A 20,637-nucleotide genomic window follows, 5' to 3' on the forward strand; every position below is an offset into this window, starting at 1 on the left:
AGTACCAGGAAGGAGGTCAATAGGGCAGTCATAACGCCTATGAGGTGGCAAAGTCTGCTTGTTTTTTACAGAAAACATCGGCATAGTCCTGTTAGGCCTTGGGAAGACCTGGTATAGGTGGAGCCACAGGGGATTGAGTGACGGGGCTGGGAGCAGACGTGAGGCATTTTTTGAGACAAGAAGAATCCCTGCTCTTGATCTGCCCGGTGGTCCAGTCAAGGGTAGGAGAATGACTTTGTAGCCATGGCAAGCCGAGGAGAATTTCAGAAGTGCAGTTGGGTAGGACAAGAAATTCAATTTTTTCGTGATGTAGTCCAATGCACATTAACAGGGGTTCTGTGCGGTATCGCATGGTGCAGTCCAGATTTTCTCCATTAACTGAAGAGATGTAGAGTGGTCTTGTGAGACTGGTCACTGGGATGTTGAACCTATTAACGAAAGAGGCCAAAATAAAATTTCCTGCAGAACCGGAATCCAAGAAGGCCACAGCTGAGAAGGAGGAGTTAGCAGAAGGAGAAATCCGCACTGGCACAGTAAGACGTGGAGAAGCAGAGTTCACACCTAGAGCTGTCTCACCTTTGTGCGGAATCGGAGTGCGTCTATCCTGACGCGGAGGACGGATAGGAAAATCCTTTAGGAACTGTTCGGTACTAGCACAGTACAGGCATAGATTCTCGTTACGGCGGCGAGTCCTCTCTTGTAGGGTCAGGCGGGACCGGTCCACTTGCATAGCCTCCACGGCAGAAGGCACAGGAACAGATTGCAGTGGACTTGAGAAGAGAGGAGCCGGGGAGAGAAATCGCCTGGTGCGAACAAAGTTCATATCCTGACGGAGCTCCTGGCGTCTTTCAGAAAAACGCATGTCAATGCGGGTGGGCAAATGGATAAGTTCATGCAGGTTAGCAGGAATTTCTCGTGCGGCCAGTACATCCTTGATGTTGCTGGATAGGCCTTTCTTGAAGGTCGCGCAGAGGGCCTCATTTTTCCAGGATAATTCAGAAGCGAGAGTATGAAATTGGATGGCGTATTCGCCCACAGAAGAATTTCCTTGGACAAGGTTCAACAAAGCAGTCTCGGCAGAAGAGGACCGGGTTGGTTCCTCGAAGACACTATGAACCTCAGCGAAGACGGACTGGACAGTGGCAGTGATAGGATCATTGCGGTCCCAGAGCGGTGTGGCCCATGACAAGGCCTTTCCAGACATGAGACTAACCACGAACGCCACATTAGACCGTTCTGTAGGAAATTGGTCCGACATCATCTCCAAATGTAGGGAACATTGAGACAGGAAACCACGGCATTGCCCCATCAAATTTGTCCGGCAGGGACAAGCGGAGGTCTGAAGTGGCCACTCGCTGCGGAGGAGGTGCAGGAGCTGGCGGAGGAGATGATTGCTGAAGCTTTGGCAGGAGTTGTTGCAGCATGACAGTCAGTTGGGACAGCTGATGTCCTTATTGCGCTATCTGTTGAGATTGCTGGGCGACCACCGTGGTAAGGTCAGCGAAAACTGGCAGCGGGACCTCAGCGGGATCCATGGCTGGATCTACTGTCAGGATCCGGATACTGTGAGGATACTGGTGGTGGATCCTCTCTGTCAGTGGGGTGATGACGTGGGCCGTACCAGGGGAACTGAGTCTAAGGGGTTACTGGTTTTCACCAGAGCAAAGCGGGATGGACTTGCAGCGGCAGGTAACCCCCAGGTCGTTCCACTCGATAGCGACTCATCCCCAACTGACGGCTGAGATAGGCACGGTACAAGGGATTAGGCAAGAGCAAGGTCGGACGTAGCAGAAGGTCAGGGCAGGCAGCAAGGATCGTAGTCAGGGGCAACGGCAGAGGGTCTGGAACACTGGCTTGGGACATACAAGGAAAGCGTTCTGGCACAAGGGCAACAAGATCCGGCGATGCTGGGAAGGGGAAGTGAGGTAATATAGACATGGACACAGGTGTATTCACTGATTGAACCAGGCGCCAATCAGTGGCGCACTGGCCCTTTAAATCGCAGAGAGCCAGTGCGCGCCCTAGGGAGCGGGGCCGCGCGTACCGGGACTGAGCCAACGGGGGACATGACAGGTGAGGTGACTGGGACGCGAGCCGTGAGCGGGCGCGTTCCGCTACTCGGGTCGCGTCCCCGCCGGTGACATTAATGCAGCGCTCCCGGTCAGCGGGTCTGACCGGGGCGCTGCGAGAAGGTGAATAGCGCGAGCGCTCCGGGGAGGAGCGGGGACTCGGAGCGCTCGGCGTAACAGCTTGAAGTTATTGCTGCCAAAGGAGGTTCAACCAGTTATTAAATCCAAGGATTTACATACTTTTTCCACCTGCACTATGAATGTTTACATGGAGTTTTCAATAAAAACATGGTAAGATGTAATTCTCTGTGTGTTATTAGTTCAAGCAGACTGTGATTGTCTATTGTTGTGTCTAAGGTGAAGATCAGATCACATTTCATGACCACTGTATGCAGAAATCCATATAATTCCAAACGGTTCACATTCTTTTTCTTGCAACTGTATATTGACTCAAAAAGGAATATAGGCTCAACATTCATAAATGAGAGTACATACAGTAACACAAATATATAACGACAAAAAGACACACTTTCCAAGCTTTATCTATTCACTGCAAATGTTCAAAGGGATTTGATATAGTCCCACAGAAAGAAGTTGCAGGGTGTTAGATCTGTTGAGTGTGGAGGGCAGTGAGCAACAATCGTGAATCGTTTCCAGTGAAGCTGGTCCAACATTCTGATGGAGTTTCATTCACATATTGGCAAATATCTAAATGGAAATCCAGCCAGCTGATGGTGGAACATCTGTCAAATGGCCAAACGTAGTCCACCTGTGGCATTACCAATCCTTAACCATTTCCAGATAGAAATGGCAGTATCCTTGGCAAAAAAAAAGAAGGGACCAGACTTTGCCCCTGTTGAAGTAAATGGCTATTTTTCTGGTCTTAAGCAGGTATATTCCTCACAGTGGGCAGGTAGTTGCCCCACTAGGTAGGCAGGGACATGCACACATAGGGCTCAAAGAGGGCTTGAGCCTCTGCCTTTTCATGCACCTGCCCCTTAATGCCCTTTTTTTTAAAAAGAGGCACAGGGGCAGGAGTGTATAGAGGCAATATGCTGGTAGAGATAACAGCAGGGGACAAGAAGAACAAGAAGAAAGAGCAGATACAAGTGTTAGGAAGTGACATCTTGTCATACAGGCATTCTCTGGACACTGTCTCCCGGGGTCCTGCTGCTGCTGGCGGCCCCTCCCCCTCCCAGCTCCTCTCTGGGTAAGGAAAGGAAGAGATGGATGATAGAAGATCAGCTGGAGCTGCCATGAGGGGACAGTAAGTGATCATCAGCTGGGTCTGTCAGGGAGGACTGTAGGGAGGGTGGACTGTGTGAGGGGACTTAGAAGAGTTAGAAGAGTCCACAGTGACAGCAACTGATGATCAGCAGGGTGGTCTGTCAGGGAGGACTGGCCTCCTCTGTACAAGCAGCTTCAGGGAAATTATAGTGTGTTTTTGTGTTGTTTTGTTTTTTTCCTTATTTATTCTGATAAATCTCCCCCATTTTGCTGCAGAATTTCTGCTGGTAATTCCATAACAAAATCCACAGTATAAAATCTGCAGCAAAAAAATCTGTAGCAAAATCCCAATGGCTGGATTCACACTGTATTTGTGTTAACATTTAAAGCACAACTCCGTTGCTTATGATAACTAACTATTGTGCAGAACCAATTTGGCTTCTAAATACCTTAAAGGGGTACTTTTTTTTTTTAAAGAACTAGTGCCAGAAAGTTAAACAGATTTCCAAATGGCTGCCATTTAATAATATAGCAGTTGTATGCTACAGAGGAAATTCTTTTCTTTTTAAATATCTTTTTTTGTTCTCTCCACACTGCTCTCTGCTGACACCTCTGTCCATGACAGGAACTGTCCAGAGCAGCATAGGTTTGTTATGGGGATTTTCTCCTGCTCTGGACAGTTCCTGATACAGGCATCAGGTGTCAGCAGAGAGCACTGTGGACAAGACAAAAAGAAATTCATAAAGAAAATAATTTCCTCTGTAGTATATAGCTACTAATAAGTACTGGAAGGGTAAACATTTTTTTAATAGAAGTAATTTACAAATCTGTTTAACTTTCTGGAACCAGTTGATAAAATAAAAAAAATGTTTTCCACCAGAGTACCCCTCTAACAGGGCTCCTTTCTTCCCACTCCTGGAACTGTCCACAGCTGATAACTAGTGTTGCTCGCGAATATTCGCAATTCGAATTTTATTCGCGAATATCGCATATTCGCGAATTCGCGAATATTCGCGAATATAGCGCTATATATTCGTAATTACGAATATTCGTTTTTTTTTTTTTTTTTCACAGTACACATCACAGTGATCATCCCTCTCTGCTTCCAGCTTATGTGGTGTAAGAAGGCTCTGATACTACTGTGTGAGACTGGTGTGCTAATTTTCGCAAATGCGAAAATTAGCGTATGCTAATTTTCGCATATGCGAAACATTACATATACTGATTTTCGCATATGCGAATTTTCGTTTATGTTAATTTTTGTATATGAAAATTTTCGCATATGTAAATTTTAGCACGCGCGAAATTCGTATATGCGAAAATAAAACGAGAATATTACGAATATGCGAATATTCGCGAATATGACGAATACTCGTCCATATATTCGCGGATATTCGCGAATTCGAATATGGCCTTTGCCGCTCAACACTACTGATAACTGAGCATAGTCCATATGCAGCTTATGTAGCACCAGACCCAGTGTTACACGAGGTGTGGACAGCACCAGGACACTGCGATGAGCTTATCTCCAGCCGCAGTGATGTCCCACCTTGTTCGGTAATAGGCTGAGCGCATGTCATATAAGGAGCCTTGGCCTGTTATTTGACACTGCACTCATTATATCACTAGTCAAGGCGGGAAATCGCTGCACCCGGCAATAAGTTCACCGCAGTGTTTCGATCTGTGCACAGGAAGCAGAAAGAAGGCCGGAACGGAGGACAGAAAAGCTATATCAGTGCAACGGGGGAGCTGTGGATGGTATGTTAAAGGGGATAAGTGTTTGCTCGCGGGGGGTCCAAACGCTGGGCCCCCGCTATCTCGTGCATGGGGCCACAGCTCTGCCGCACAGGGGGCGTGCCAGCCACGGCATGATGTCACGGCTGACACGCCTCCTCCATGTAGTTCAATCGGAGAAGCGGGGAGGCAGCGTTTGTGCCTCCCCGCCTCTCCCATAGAACTGTAAGGGGACAGGGCGGGGAGGGTGCGTAACTGTCGTCCTTTCACTGAGTGCTAATGCGGGGGCACCGTTAGGGAGATCGCGGGGGTCAAACACTTATCCTCTATCCTGTAGATTTCCCAAGCGTGGTCCTCAAGTCCCCCTAACAGGTCATGTTTTCAAGATTCCCTTAGTCTTTCACAGGTGATATAATTCTGGTCTGTGCATCAGGCATCTCTAAAACTATATCACCTGATAACATGACCTGTTGGGGGTATTTAAAGGACAACTGCAGCCAAATTTAACTTATCCTCTATCCACAAGATAGGGGATAAGTGTTTGATCGCGGGGGGTCCGACCGCTGGGACCCCCCCGCAATCTCCCTAATGGGGCGCCGGCATTAGCGCTCATTGTGAGCGCTAATGCGCGTAGCGTCGAACTCTAAGCTCGACGGTTTACGCCCCATCCCCGCCCTGTCCCCATACAGTTCTATGGTGGAGACGGGGAGGCATGAACGCTGCCTCCCCGCCTCTCCCATAGAGATGTATGGAGGGGGCATGTCGGCCGCAATGTCATGCTGCGGCCGACATGCCCCTGCACGGGAGAGCCACGGCACAGCCGCGGCCCCGTACAGGAGATCGCAGGGGGGCCCAGCAGTCGGACCCCCCCGCGATCAAACACTTATCTGCTATCCTGTGTATAGGGGATAAGTAAAATTTTGGCTGCAGTTGTCCAAATTTAAGGACAGTGCTTGGGTTAACACTGGTCTAGGGAGTTGTATATGGATCGGGTGTGCCCTTTTTTTCACATTGAGCCCCTGCCCCTCAAATTTCCTGTGCTCATCCCTGTAAGTAGGTAATTCACTTATTAGTTAGGTATGTCCAACAGTAGGCATGTAGTTTTCCCATTATGCAGGTATGTCCCCCACAATAGTTAGATAGTTTTGCCATTATGCAGGTAAATCTCCCAGTAGGCAGGCATGCCCCTCACGGTAGTTAGGTAGTTCCCTTATTAGGTAGTCTGTCCCCTCTACAAGAAAGGAATCTACTTAGGTAGATAGTTCCTACCAGTAGGTAGGTACATCATTAGGTTAGTAGATCCCCCTCCCCCAGTAGGTAGGTATGTCAAAAGGTAGGTAGCCCCTTCACTGTAAGCAGGTATGCCCTTAGGCAGGTGACCCAGTAGTGAAATATGTTCTAAGTTAGGTAGCCTCATTCCAGTATGGAGGTATGTTCTTAGGTAGACAAGCTCCCCCCAGTAGCCAGACATGTACTTAGGTAGGTATTACCCCCTAAAGTAGACAGGAACATCCTCCTCCAGTAGGCAGACAGCCACCTTTGTGGCACAAAAAGTAGGCACTAACTTTTCAATATAATCCCCCACCACCCCCCCCCCCCCCATCCATGCTGTCCCCTCATGGCTTGGTTTTTGCTCTGACATGCATAGTCAGCTGTCAAATCAAAGGATCTGAATACTTCTGTCCATGTGTCATTTTAGTTTTTGGTTTTTAATATGTTATCAAACATTTCTATAATTCTATTTTCATAATCTTATTATGGGGTATTGTATACAGGATAGTGGGAAAAATAGATTTTTTTATTTTAGCATAAGGCTGCAACATAACAAAATGTGAAATAAGTGAAAGGGTCTGAAAACTTTCCAAAAGCACTGTAAATAAAATTACAGGCTGGCACACCACTTAGAGTCTACTTTAAATCCTTTGTGACATCTCAAAGATGACAAACAAGGACTTGTACGAAACCATCTGTCCTTATTATCCTTAATGGTAAGGTTTGTGTACAACATGAGCAAGGAAGAAATCCGAAAAACTCCTTCCGTAAGGGGATGAGAGTAATAAACAATTGCTCTGCTCAGTAAAGCAAGGACAGCCACATTATTAAACATTAATAAAAAGGAGATTTAGGGAGTTGAAAGCAGGCAATGTTTGTGAAGGGAAACTTGAGAGTGATGGAAGGTTTCATCTACCTAATGACACTTGATATGTATATTACATACTAAATGTGCTGTGTTAATTTAGGATAGAACTAGGGATGAGCGAATCGAGTCTGAGGAATCCAAATTTGTTGCAAATGTCAGGAAAAATATGATTTGCAGGGAAAGCGAAGATCGTGACAATTCGATCACGCAAATCGCTTCATTAAACTCCATTTAGTGCGGTCCATGCTCCAGGGCATCTAAAATGGCGGATCCACATGTGAGGACATGGGGCAAGGAATCCTGGGAAGGTGGGAACAAGGGTTGGCGGGATGACCCTGAATCACATGCAGCATGCAGCCTATCAGCAGCCAGCCACTCCAGTGACGTCACAGTCCCACATAATAGGCAGCCGTCTTGTGGCCAGTCACATCAGCCTTTTATTGCAGAGAGAGCAATAAAGAGAGAGGGACCGACAGCGCTGTGTTGCACAGAAAAGCATTTTTACAGCAGAGATTCACCTCCCACTCACATCAGCATTCTATTACAGACAGAGAGGGAAAGAGAGCAGTATTTGTTGGACAGAAAAGCCTTTTTAAAGCAGCGATTCACCTCCCAGTCACATCAGCGTTCTATTGCAGAGAGGGATAAATAATAGTGTGCTGCACAGAAAAGCTTTTTTACACCAGCGATTCACCTCAAGCCCATATCCAGCCTAGAAGCACTGATAGGGAAGGGAGTGAGATTGAGAGAGAAAGTGCAATTTTGGGTGTAGTACACAGCGACTGTGTGCTGCAGCACTGGTGTGTAAAACAACTGAAAAGCTAATAGTAGCCTGCCAGTTAAGGTGAGCAGAGCACTAAAAGCATATTGTCCTATATTAAGTGTAACCTGTGCTTACATCTAAGTGGTGTACCATTTTGTTCCTATTAAAGTCTTAAAGGGGTACTCCGGTGCTTAAACATCTTATCCCCTATCCAAAGGATAGGGGATAAGATGCCTGATCGCGGGAGTCCCGCCGCTGGGGACCCCCGGGATCATGCACGCGGCACCCCGTTTGTAATCAGTGCCCGGAGATTATGGTCAACCGCAGGGCGGGCGGCGTGTGATGTCACGCCTCCGCCCCCGTGTGTAGCTATCACGCCCCCTCCCGTCGGCTTGCATTGAGGGGCGGAGCGTGACGTCACACGGGTGTGGAGGTGTGACATCACACGCCGCCGGCCCTGCGGTCGACGGTAATCAGTCCCGGAGCGAACACGCTCCGGGCACTGATTAAAACCGGGGTGCCGCGTGCATGATCCCGGGGGTCCCCAGCGGCGGGACTCCCGCGATCAGGCATCTTATCCCCTATCCTTTGGATAGGGGATAAGATGTTTAAGTACCAGAGTACCCCTTTAAGGGCCTAGATACTGTGAAAGGCCAGGCAAAAGTACACACCTGCTGGTGTTGTAGACAAATACTGTTTTAAGCATAGTGGAGCGTATTGTACTCCCCTCATATACGTACTAAGCATGTCAGGCAGAGAAGAGCCAGGACATGCACAGAGGAGTGGCAGAGGCCTAAATTCATCAGGCAGAGGTTGCAGTAGACTAGGGCCGAGTGGCAGCAGGATTCGCAGCTTGAGGCCTTAGCTCCCGGTATCAGCTAGCGGTCATGTCTCGACCGGCAACCCATCTGCCATCATCGATTGGTTAACACGGTCATCCACTTCCTCACAAGTGACATCTGACACCCCTAGTCAACAGTCGGTGGGTTCCTCAGACACAACCCTCAGTTGGCATGGCCTGGGAGCAGTCCCTGTCCTTCCATTGCCTCTGTCCTATGCTGTTTCCTCTCCCACAGAAGTATCTTATGCTGTGGGTTCAGCTCCACTATTTAGTGAGGACAATCAACAGCTACTGCCCAGCCAAGAAGTGGAGGAGACATCAGCTGCTTCCTCCTCTAGGCGGGCAAGTAGTGATGAGGAGAGTGGCATGGGAGGTGGTGTTGCGAGCGTTCAGACTTCTGAAGCAGACACTGTTGAGGAACCTGAGGAGGACATCAGCGATGTGCAGACACAACTCGATGACGATGAAGCCGATCGCACTTAGGAGCCCGGTGCAGAAGGGGCTTCACCATCATCAGGAGAAGAGGCTTGCAGGTTGCCCGTGAGGAAGAAGCTGAGCCAGCAAGGTGGTAGCATGGTTGGCAGTCAGCATGGTGGCGGAAGTGGAAATTCTGGAGTCAAACATGCCCTGGGGAGCCCACCTGCTTCGCGGCAGCCTACCTTCCCAGGAGGTAGTGGAACAGGGGTTCCTGGAGTTGGCGGCAGTAGCAGTCAATCAGTGTGGACTGTTGGTGGAAAAATCAGCTACTCGGCTGTGTGGCAGTTTTTCACCAAGCATCCGGAGGATGTTAACATGGCCACACGCAAGATGTGTCGGCAGAAGGTGAAGCGTGGCCAGTGTCCCAATGTTGGCACCACGGCCCTGCGTCAACATATGCAGCATCACCATGTAGCAGCCTGGGAGAATCGTGGCTCCGATGTGGTGGTCCAGCCTGCTGCATCACCCAGTGGCACGCCGCTCCCTCTTTCAACCAGCCGAAGCTCCACCACCTCAGCCGAAGGGAGCTGTGTGTCATACCCATCTTCTGTCGCTCCAGATGCTCCTGCTCCTCCAACTTCAATCCGTTGGTGAAGTCCTGTCTAAGAGACAACAGTATGCGCCTACTCATTCAATGGCACAGAAGATGAAAGTTGCTGGTGCTGCAGTCCCTCCCTTTTCAAGTGGTGAACTCTGCACCTTTCAGAGAACTAATGGCTTGTTCTGAGCCGAGGTGGAGAGTCCCAAGCCGTCATTTCTTTGCGAGGAAGGCAGTACCGGCCCTGGTGCTATATGTCACGCCGCAGCCGGTCATGCTGGCGACGGGCGCACTCTTAGCCCGTCTCCCTGTCCTGTTGCAGGGATGGGCAACGCAAAGAATCTCCTGAAACAAAAGCCATGGCTGAGAGTATTAAGGAGAATCTCCAAAAGGGATTAATCCGGAAATCTTCCTCCCCTGCTGGTGCTGGATTTTTCTTTATGGAGAAGAAGGAATGGTCTCTTCGGCCATATATTGATTTACGTTGGCTCAATAAAATCCCCATCAAGAATCGGTATCCTCTTCCATTGATATCAGAACTTTTTGATTGCCTGGGGGGTGCCAAGGTCTTCTGTAAACTAGATCTACAGATCTATGATGAGCATGTAATTTGATCAGAATACGGGAAGGAGACGAATGGAAGACTGCCTTTAATACCCATGACGGGAATTTTGAATACTTAGTGATGCCGTTTGGTCTCTGTAACGCCGCGGCCGTCTTCCAGAAATTCATCAATGATATTTTCCCAGACATCCTTTATACTCGTGTCGTGATGTATTTGGATGAGATCCTAATCATCTCACCTAACTTGGAACTCCATCGAACTCATGTGCGCCAGGTCCTGCGACGCCTATGGAGTAATCGACTCTACACCAAACTCGAGAAATGCCTCTTTGAGAAGACTATTCTGACATTTCTTGGCTATATTGTTTCCAACCAAGGCCTCCAGATGAACCCTGACAAGTTGTCTTCTGTTCTTAACTGGCCGCGACCTTCTGGCTTGCATGCTATACAAGGCTTCATTGGATTTGCCAACAATAGTTCCTACCGTACTGCTCTATGTTGGTTGTGCTAATTGTGGCACTTACCAAGAAGAGTGGTAATCCCAAATCCTGGCCTGCTGAAGCTGAAGAAGCATTCTCCCGATTGAAGTCGGCTTTTGCTTCAGCACCTATTCTGATGAGACCCGACCCAGAAAAAGCATTTTTTCTTGAGGTTGATGCTTCCTCTGTACGTGCTGATGCGGTCCTGACCCAGAAGACTTCCAGGGGTAAAACTGTGACTTGCGGGTTCTTTGCCAAGACGTTTTCACCTGCGGAGAGGAATTACACCATAGGGGATCGGGAACTCTTGGCCAGAGTTCGCCGTAGGCTCGCCCTGGAAGAATGGTGTCACCTTCTGGAAGGATCTTCTCATCCTGTCAGTATTTAATCTGATCATAAAAATCTCCTGTATTTACAGTTTGCTCAACAACTGAATCCCCAAAAGGCCAGAAGGTCTCTTTTCTTTTCCAGATTTAATTTCCTTATTCATCTTCGACCAGCGGATAAAAACATTAAAGCTGATGCTTTTTCTAGGTCCTCTGATGTCGGGGGCCTGAACTCCTCCCCATGGCATATTGTGCCACCACATCGATTGATTGAGGTTGCAACAGTCAACCTCCAGCAAGTTCCCCCGGGGAAGTCTTTAGTGCCTCCCCACTAAAGACTAAAGGTGTTGAATTGGGGACATTCTTCTTTGCTGCTCGGGCATCCTGGAGTACGGAAGTCATTTCTGCTCATCTCCCGTCATTACTGGTGGCCAAACCTGGAGCATGATGTTTCTGATTTTGTTCGTTACTACACTACCTGTGGCCGTGACAAGACTCCTTGTGTTAAGCAAGTGGGTCTTTTACAACCCTTGCCCATGCAGGAGAGGCCATGGACACATATTGCTATGGATTTCATCACGGATCTGCTGTCCTCCTCTAACAACTCGGTCATTTGGGTGGTCACGGATCGATTCTCCAAAATGGCCAATTTTGTACCATTGCCTGGACTTCCCACTGCCATGCAGCTGGCAGCTAATTTCTTCCAGCATATGTTTCGCCTTCATGGATTGCCATTACAAATTGTCTCCAGTTTGTCTCCAAATTCTGGCAGGCTCTCTCCTCTCGCCTTAAGGTCAAGTTGGACTTCTCTTCGGCTTATCACCCACAGACCAACAGCCAGGTAGAGAACGTGAATCATGTTCTAGGGGATTATCTCCGTTGTTTTGTTTCTGCATGGCAGGATGATTGGGCCAATCTGTTACCTTGGGCAGTATTTTCCTTTAACCACCGGGCCTCTGAAGCTTCTAGAACATCTCCATTCTTCATTGTCTACGGTCGCCACCCTCAGCTACCTCTTCCATTACCCATTGCTTCTGCTGTACCTGCTGTTGATGATCAAGTTTGAGACTTTATGGCTATTTGGCAGGAAAACCCAACACTCTTTACTTCTTGCCCCCAACCGCATGAAGTCACAGGCTGACAAGAAGAGAAGACCAGACAGGGTCTTTCTGTGAACCAGAGAAGAACATTCTGGATAGATATCTGGTGCTGAGGTTCCTGCGGCCTAAGGGGGGTACTGTTATATGTCGCTCCGCAGCTGGTCATGCTGGCCGCGGGCGCACTCTCAGCCCATCTCCCTGTCCTGTTGCAGGGACTCGCAGCTCGCATGTGGGCTGCGGGCGCACTGTTTCACCTGGCAGTTACTAATCACTCCATGCTCCTGGCTCCTCTGCTTCTTCTGACAGTGCGCATACCCGTCTTCTAGGGTGTGCACGTGTCGGCTATTTGAAATTTAAAGGGCCAGCACACCGGTAATTGGTCTTTGCCGGGTGCTGAACCTATATAGTGTCTGCACTTCATCTTGACCTCTGCCGGATCTTTGTGCCTAGTAGCCATTGAGAAAGCGTTCCTTGCTGTGTTCAGTCTATACCGTGTACCAGTTCCATTTTTTTTGTTTCCTGACCACATACCTAGCCACCTGCCCTGACCTTCCTGCCTGACCCTGACTCTGAGTTTTGTTATTTTATTGTATCCTGTCTAACTTCGGCCCGCCACTGTGGGTTAGTTGTACCAGGGGTAGTGACCTGGGAGTTTGCCTGCCGCAGCAAGTCCATCCCACTTTGCGGCAGGCTCTGGTGAAAACCAGCGGCTCCTTAGAATCCGCTCTTTGTTGTGGCTTTCTCCAGTGGTACAGCCACTACTCTGACTGTTACAGTGGGTCAGTCCTTGAGCCTGTTGGTGTGTACCAAAGTGCATGGCAGCGCCGACGTGTGGAGCTGTAACTATGGTCAGGTGCAATACATGTCCTCTATGTGGTTCCTACACAGCCACAAAAGCAACTTGGACAGGTCATGCCACTTCCGTCTCCACCCTCTCAGGCCGTTGGTCCTGTGACAGTGTTCGACTCTGCCTCCTCATTCTCCACCGTGTCCTCAGCCTCCACTGCATGGACAAGTCTCAGTGCCCCTCCAGCATACCATGTGTGCAGGGCACGGCGGTGTCATGCGGTTCTTCACATCGTGTGCCTTGGCAAAAACAGGGGAGGAACTGCTAAAAGTAATTCATCAAGAAATAGAATCATGGCTTACTCCACAAAAACTAGAAATGGGAACCATGGTGACCGACAACGGGAAGAACATCTTGTCTGCACTGCATCAAGGAAGCCTGAGACGTGCCCTGCATGGCACACGTGTTCAATCTGGTTGCCAATTGGTTCCTTAAGTGTTCCCCCATCTGCAAGACATCCTAACAATGGGAAGGAAACTGCATGCACTTCAGCCACTCATACACTGCAAAGCACACCCTCCTTGAGCTGCAGTGTCAGAACGGCATCCCCCAACATAGTCTGATTTGCGATGTTTCTGCACGTTGGAATTCCATGTTGGACTGACTATATGAACAGAGAAAAGCCATCGCCGATTTCTTGATGATTCATGCGGATAGGGGGACTCCACTGTGTAACTTCAATGTCAAAAAGTGTCAGCTCATACGTGACACTTGCCGTTTGCTCAGGCCCTTTGAGGAAGCCACATTATTAGTCAGTCGCCAGGATTACAAGATGAACAATGTCATTCCTCTGCTTCATCTACTACAACACGTGTTGGAAACAATGGCTGGTCAGGGCACTGACTTGGGGACCGGAACGGGATGACTGCTGATATCTATCAGCAGACATCCCGTGCATATGCCCAGGGGGATCCTGAGACGGTCAATTCAGACCGACGATTTTCGGTGGATCCGGGTCATACCAGTGTGCGGTGATCCGGTGACCTGGAAAATCAGGTGGATCGGGGGTGTCCAAGACACCCCCGGTCCCCCTGAAGGGATAGGAGTTAGGTGGCAGGGGTGCCACCCCTTCTATAGCACCAATAGCAGATCGGGGGCGGGGGGGGTTAAAGTTTGGTTTCACCCGTCCTGCCCACCGACGGTACTCCGGGCAGAACGGGGGAACTGGAGCGTGACCGGCGGTGGCAGCGGTGGAGGTCCCTTACCTGATGGGTGGCGTCGGGCGGCGATGACGTGCGGCTCCCTCGTGGCTCCCTGATGAAGACTACGGAAGCCAGTGAGTAGTTGCTTAGCAACATCTGGGGGGGGCGGCTAAACTTTGGAGACCACATACAGTGCTCTCTAAACTGTAGCCCCCCAGATGTTGCAAAACTACAAATCCCAGCATGCCCAGACAGCCGTTTGGCTATGCTGGGATTTGTAGTTTTGCAAGATTTAGAGGGCTGCAGTTTGGAGATGACTTTGCAGTGATCTATAAACTGTAGTCCTCCAGATCTTGCAAAACTACAACTCCCAGCATGCCCACACAGCAGTTTGCTGTCTGGGCATGGTGTCATTTGTAGTTTTGCAACATCTGGAGGGGCACAGTTTGGAGATCATGCTGCAGTGGTCTCTGAACTGTGGCTCTGCAGATGTTGCAAAAGTGCAAATCCCAGCATGCCCAAACAGCAAACAGCTGTCTCGCCATGCTGGGAGTTGTAGTTGCGCACCTCGAACTGTTGCATAACTACATCTCCCAGCATGCACTTCAGTGATCAGTACATGCTGGGAGTTGTAGTTTTGCAACAGCTGGAGGCATCCTCGTTGGAAAATACTGAGTTAGGTAACAGAACCTAACTGAAGGTTTTCCAACCAGTGTGCCTCCAGCTGTTGCAAAAGTACAACTCCCAGCGTGCATGTTCTGTCAGTACATGCTGGGAGTTGTAGTTTTGCAACAGCTAGAGGTTTGCCCCCCCCCCCCCCCCCAAGTGAATGTACAGGGTACATTCACACAGGTAGGTTTACAGCAAATTTCCGGCTTCAAGTTTGGGCTGCGGCAAATTTTGTGCCACAGTGCAAACTCCTAGCAGTAAACTCACTGTAAACCTGCACCAGCGTGAATGTACCCTTAAAAACACTACACTACACTATACTAACACAAAATAAAGGGTAAAACACTAAATATACACCCCCTTACACTGTCCCTCCCCCCCCCAATAAAAAAAAAAAACATTGTATGGCACTGTTTCCAAAACGGAGCCTCCAGTTGTTGCAAAACAACAACTCCCAGCATTTCCGGACAGCTACTGACTGTCCAGGCATGCTGGGAGTTTAGCAACAGCTGGAGGCACCCTGTTTGGGAATCACTGGCGTAGAATACCCCTATGTCCACCCCTATGCATTCCCTAACTTAGTCCTCAAATGCGCATGGCGCTCTCTCACTTCGGAGCCCTGTCGTATTTCAAGGAAACAGTTTAGGGTCACATATATATCTCCGTACTCGGGAGAAATTGCACTAAAAATTTTGGGGGGGCTTTTTCTCCTTTTACCCCTTATGAAAAGGAAATGTTGGGGTCTACATCAGCCGGTTAGTGTAAAAAAAAATTTTTTTTTACACTAACATGCTGATGTTGGCTCATACTTTTTATTTTAACAAGAGGTAAAACGAAAAAAAGGCCCCCAAAATTTGTAACGCAATTTCTCCTGAGTACGGAAATACCCCATATGTGGGCGTAAAATGCTCTGCGGGCGCACAACAAGGCACAGGAGTGAGAGCGCACTATGTACATTTGAGGCCTAAATTGGTGATTTGCACAGGGGTGCTGATTTTACAGCGGTTCTGACATAAACGCAAAAAAATAAATACCCACATGTGACACCATTTTGGAAACTACACCCCTTACGGACTGTAATAAGGGGTGCAGTGAGCATTTACCCCCCCCCCCCCCACAGGTGTCTGACAGATTTTTGGAACAGTGGTCTGTGAAAATGAAAAATGTAATTTTTCATTTGCACAGCCCACTGTTCCAACGATATGTCAAATGCCAGTGGGTTGTAAATACTCACTGCACCCCTTATTAAATTCCGTGAGGGTTGTAGTTTCCAAAATGGGGTCACATGTGGGGGTGGGCGGGGGAGTCCACTGTTCTGGCACCACAAGGGGCTTTGTAAATGCACAAGGCCCTCGACTTCTATTCCAATCGAATTCTCTCTCCATAATCTCAATGGCGCTCCTTCTCTTCTGAGCATTGTAGTTCATCAGCAGAGCACTTGACGTCCACACATGGGGTATTTCCATATTCAGAAGAAATGGGGTTACAAATTTTGGGGGGCATTTTCTCCTATTACCCCTTGTAGAAATGTAAAATTTTGGGGAAAACCAGCATTTTAGTGAAAACATTTTTTTTTTATTTACACGTCCAACTTTAACGAAAAGTCGTCAAACACCTGTGGGGTGTTAAGGCTCACTGTACCCCTTGTTATGTTCCCTGAGGGGTGAAGTTTCCAAAATAGTATGCCATGTGGGGGTTTTCTTGCTATTCTGGCACCATAGGGGCTTCCTAAATGTGACATGCCCCCCAAAAACCATTTCAGAAAAACTCACTCTCCAAAATCCCATTGTTGCTCCTTCCCTTCTGAGCCCTCTACTGCGCCTGCCGAACACTTGACATACACAATTGAGGTATTTCCTTACTCAAGAGAAATTGGGTTACAAATTTTAGGAAGATTTTTCTCCTTTTACGCCTTGTAAAAATTCAAAAACTGGGTCTACAAGAACATGCGAGTGTAAAAAGTTAAGATTTTAAATTTTCTCCTTCACTTCGCTGCTATTCCTGTGAAACACCTAAAGAGTTAACACACATACTGAATGTCATTTTGAATACTTTGAGGGGTGCAGTTTTTATAATGGGGTCATTTGTGGGGTATTTCTAATATGAAGGCCCCTCAAATCCACTTCAAAACTGAACTGGTCCCTGAAAAATTCAGATTTTGAAAATTTTGTTAAAAATTGGAAAATTGCTGCTGAACTTTGAAGCCCTCTGATGTCTTCCAAAAGTAAAAACATGTCAACTTTATGATGCATTCATAAAGTATACATATTGTACATGTGAATCAATATAAAATTTATTTTGGGATGTCCATTTTCCTTCTAAGCAGAGAGTTTCAAAGTAAAAAAAAATGCAAATTTGGAAATTTCTCACCAAGAAATGATGCAAGTATCGACGAAATTGACCACTAACATAAAGTAGAATATGTCACGAAAAAACAATCTCGGAATCGGAATGAAAAGTAAAAGCATCCCAGAGTTATTAATGCTTAAAATGACAGTGGTCAGATTTGCAAAAAAGGCCTGCATCCTTAAGATGAAAATGAGCTGCGTCCTTAAGGGGTTAATTCCCTTCTTGGCAAGTGTTACTCGCCCTAAAAAGGGTGGCCCCACATAGGAACCTCTCCCTATTTCCCCCTACAAACACTGCCATTTGCCAGGGTTTTTAGGTAAAAATAAAGAGAGTTTCCTGTGTGGAGCCACCCTTTTTAGGGTGAGTAACACTTGCCAAGAAGGGAATTAATAGGGCAAGAGTAGGGCCTTACAGGGGAGGTTTTTACCCCCACCTGCTACAGTAGACAATTTGTTGTTCCCTTCCACCTTTTCAAGGAAAATGTTACTCATCTTAAAAAGGGCGGCCCCACACAAGAACCAATCCGTATTTCCACCTAAAAACCCTGGGAAATGGCAGTGTTTGTGGGTGGAAATAGGGAGAGGTTACTGTGTGGGGCCAGCCTTTTTAGGGCGAGTAACAGTTGCCAAGAAGGGAATTAATAATGTCAGAGTAGGGCCTTACAGGGCCTACGGTCAAACGGAAAAAAAATCATTGTGAGACAAAAAAATAAAAACGCCATTTTGTAAATTTTAGGGGCTTCCGTTTCTACACAGTAAATTTTTCGGTAAAAATGACACCTTCTCTTTATTTTGTAGGTCCATACGATTAAAATTATACCCTACTTATATAGGTTTGATTTTGTCGTACTTCTGGAAAAAATCATAACTACACACAGGAAAATGTATACGTTTAAAATTGTCATCTTCTGACCCCTATAACTTTTTTATTTTTCTGCATTTGGGGAGGTATGAGGGCTAATTTTTTGCGCTGTGATCTTTTTTTTTTTTTTTGCGCCATTGACTGTGTGGTTTAATTAATGATATATTTTTATAATTCGGACATTTCCACACGCGGCGATACCACATATGCTAATTTTTATTTACACTGTTTTTTTTTTTTTTTTTAATGGGAAAAGGGGGGTGATTCTAACTTTTATTAGGGAAGGGGTTAAGCGATCTTTATTCACTTTTTTTTCAACTTTTTTTTTGCAATGTTATAGCTCCCATAGGGGGCTATAACACTGCACACACTGATCTTTTACATTGATCAGTGGTTTCTCATAGGAAACCATTGATCAATGATTCTGCCGTTTGACTGCTCATGCTTGGATCTCAGGCACTGAGCAGTCATTCGGCGATCGGACACCAGGAGGCAAGGTAAGGGACCCCCCTGCTGTGTCAAAGCTATTCGTGATACTGCGATTTCGCCGCAGACATCCCGAACAGCCCCCTGAGCTAACCAGCAACGATTTACTGTAACTTTAGATACGGCGTTCAACTTTGAACGCCGCGTCTAAAGGGTTAATAGCGCATGGCACCGCGATCAGTGCCACGTGCAATTAGCCACAGGTCCCGGCCTCTAACAACTAGAGGTTGTTAGAGGCCAGGCCCGACCCGCCGTGGCCCCGCGTTATAGAACAGGAGCAGACTCATGACGTACCAGTACGTCATGGGTTCTGTAGGGGTTAAATAAATAATTTGGGGTCCATATATTTTACCCTAAGCATATTATTAAAAGTTAAGTTTTACATACTGCATATTCTCATTACTTACTTATGCACACTAACACTTTTTCTTCTGCCTACCTGCCTCAGCTACTATTCTGATCCTGCCACCCACCTGATGCCACACATCTGATGCCAAGTTCTCCTTTTTTCATCCACCTTCGTCATCCGGGTACTGCTGCCACCTCCAGTCTGTCTCATTCTGCTGCCATATGTTCTCCTCATACTGATGCCACATCCAGGCTTTCTCATTCTGCCGCCATATGTTCTCCTCATGCTGATGCCACCTCCAGACTGTGTCATTCAGCCACTATGTGGTCTCCTCCTGCTTCTGCCACCTCCAGGCTGTGTCATTAAGCCACTATATGTTCTCCTTATGATGCCGCCACCTCCACGCTGTATCATTCAGCCACTATATGGTCTCCTCATGCTTCCGCCACCTCCAGGCTGTGTCATATAGCCACTATATGTTCTCCTTATGCTGACGCAAACTCCAGGCTGTGTCATTCAACCACTATATGGTCTCCTCATGCTGCCGACAACGCCAGGCTGTGTCATTCAGCCACTATGTGGTCTCCTCATGCTGCCGCCACCTCCAGGCGATGTCATATAGCCATGATATGTTCTCCTTATGCTGCCGCAAACTCCAGGCTGTGTTATTCAGCCACTTTGTGGTCTCCTCATGCTGCCGCCAACTCCAGGCTGTGTCATTCAGCCACTATATGTTCTCCTCATGCTGCCACCACCTCCATGCTGTGTTATTCAGCCACTATACGGTCTCCTCATGCTGCCGCCACCTCCACGCTGTGTCATTCAGGCACTATATGGTCTCCTCATGCTGCCGCCTCCTCCACGCTGTGTCATTCAGCCACTATATGTTCTTCTTATGCTGCCGCCACCTCCATGCTGTGTGATTCAGCCACTATATGGTCTCCTCATGCTGCCGACAACGCCAGGCTGTGTCATTCAGCCACTATATGTTCTCCTCATGCTGCCGCCACCTCCAGGCTTTGTCATATAGCCACTATATGTTCTCCTTATGCTGCCGCAAACTCCAGGCTGTGTTATTCAGCCACTTTGTGGTCTCCTCTTGCTGCCGCCAACTCCAGGCTGTGTCATTCAGCCACTATATGTTCTCCTCATGCTGCCGCCTCCTGCACGCTGTGTCATTCAGGCACTATATGGTCTCCTCATGCTGCCGCCTCCTCCACGCTGTGTCATTCAGCCACTATATGTTCTCCTCATGCTGCCGCCTTCTCCACGCTGTGTCATTCAGCCACTATATGCTGCTGCCAACTCCAGCCTGTGTCCTTCAGCCACATTATGTTCTCCTCATGCTTCAGCCACCACCTCCACACTGTGCCATTCAGCCACTATATGTTCTCCTCATGCTGCCGCCACCTCCATGCTGTGTCATTCAGCCAATATTTGGTCTCCTCATGCCGCCACCACCTCCATGCTGTGTCATTCAGCCACTTTATGGTCTCCTCATACTGATGCACCTCCAGGATCTGTCATTGTGCCGCTCTGCGACAGTGATTCTAACAGCAACGCCTTTGATCTTCATGTCATACTGAATAACAGTATTATTTCACTAACCCGACACACACTCTATGCGTGTTACAGCAAGGAAAAGTGTTCTACACCCCTATTGAGGCTTTCTGTAG

This window comes from Hyla sarda, chromosome 1 (genome assembly GCF_029499605.1).
Source record: "Hyla sarda isolate aHylSar1 chromosome 1, aHylSar1.hap1, whole genome shotgun sequence".
Lineage (NCBI taxonomy): Eukaryota > Metazoa > Chordata > Amphibia > Anura > Hylidae > Hyla > Hyla sarda.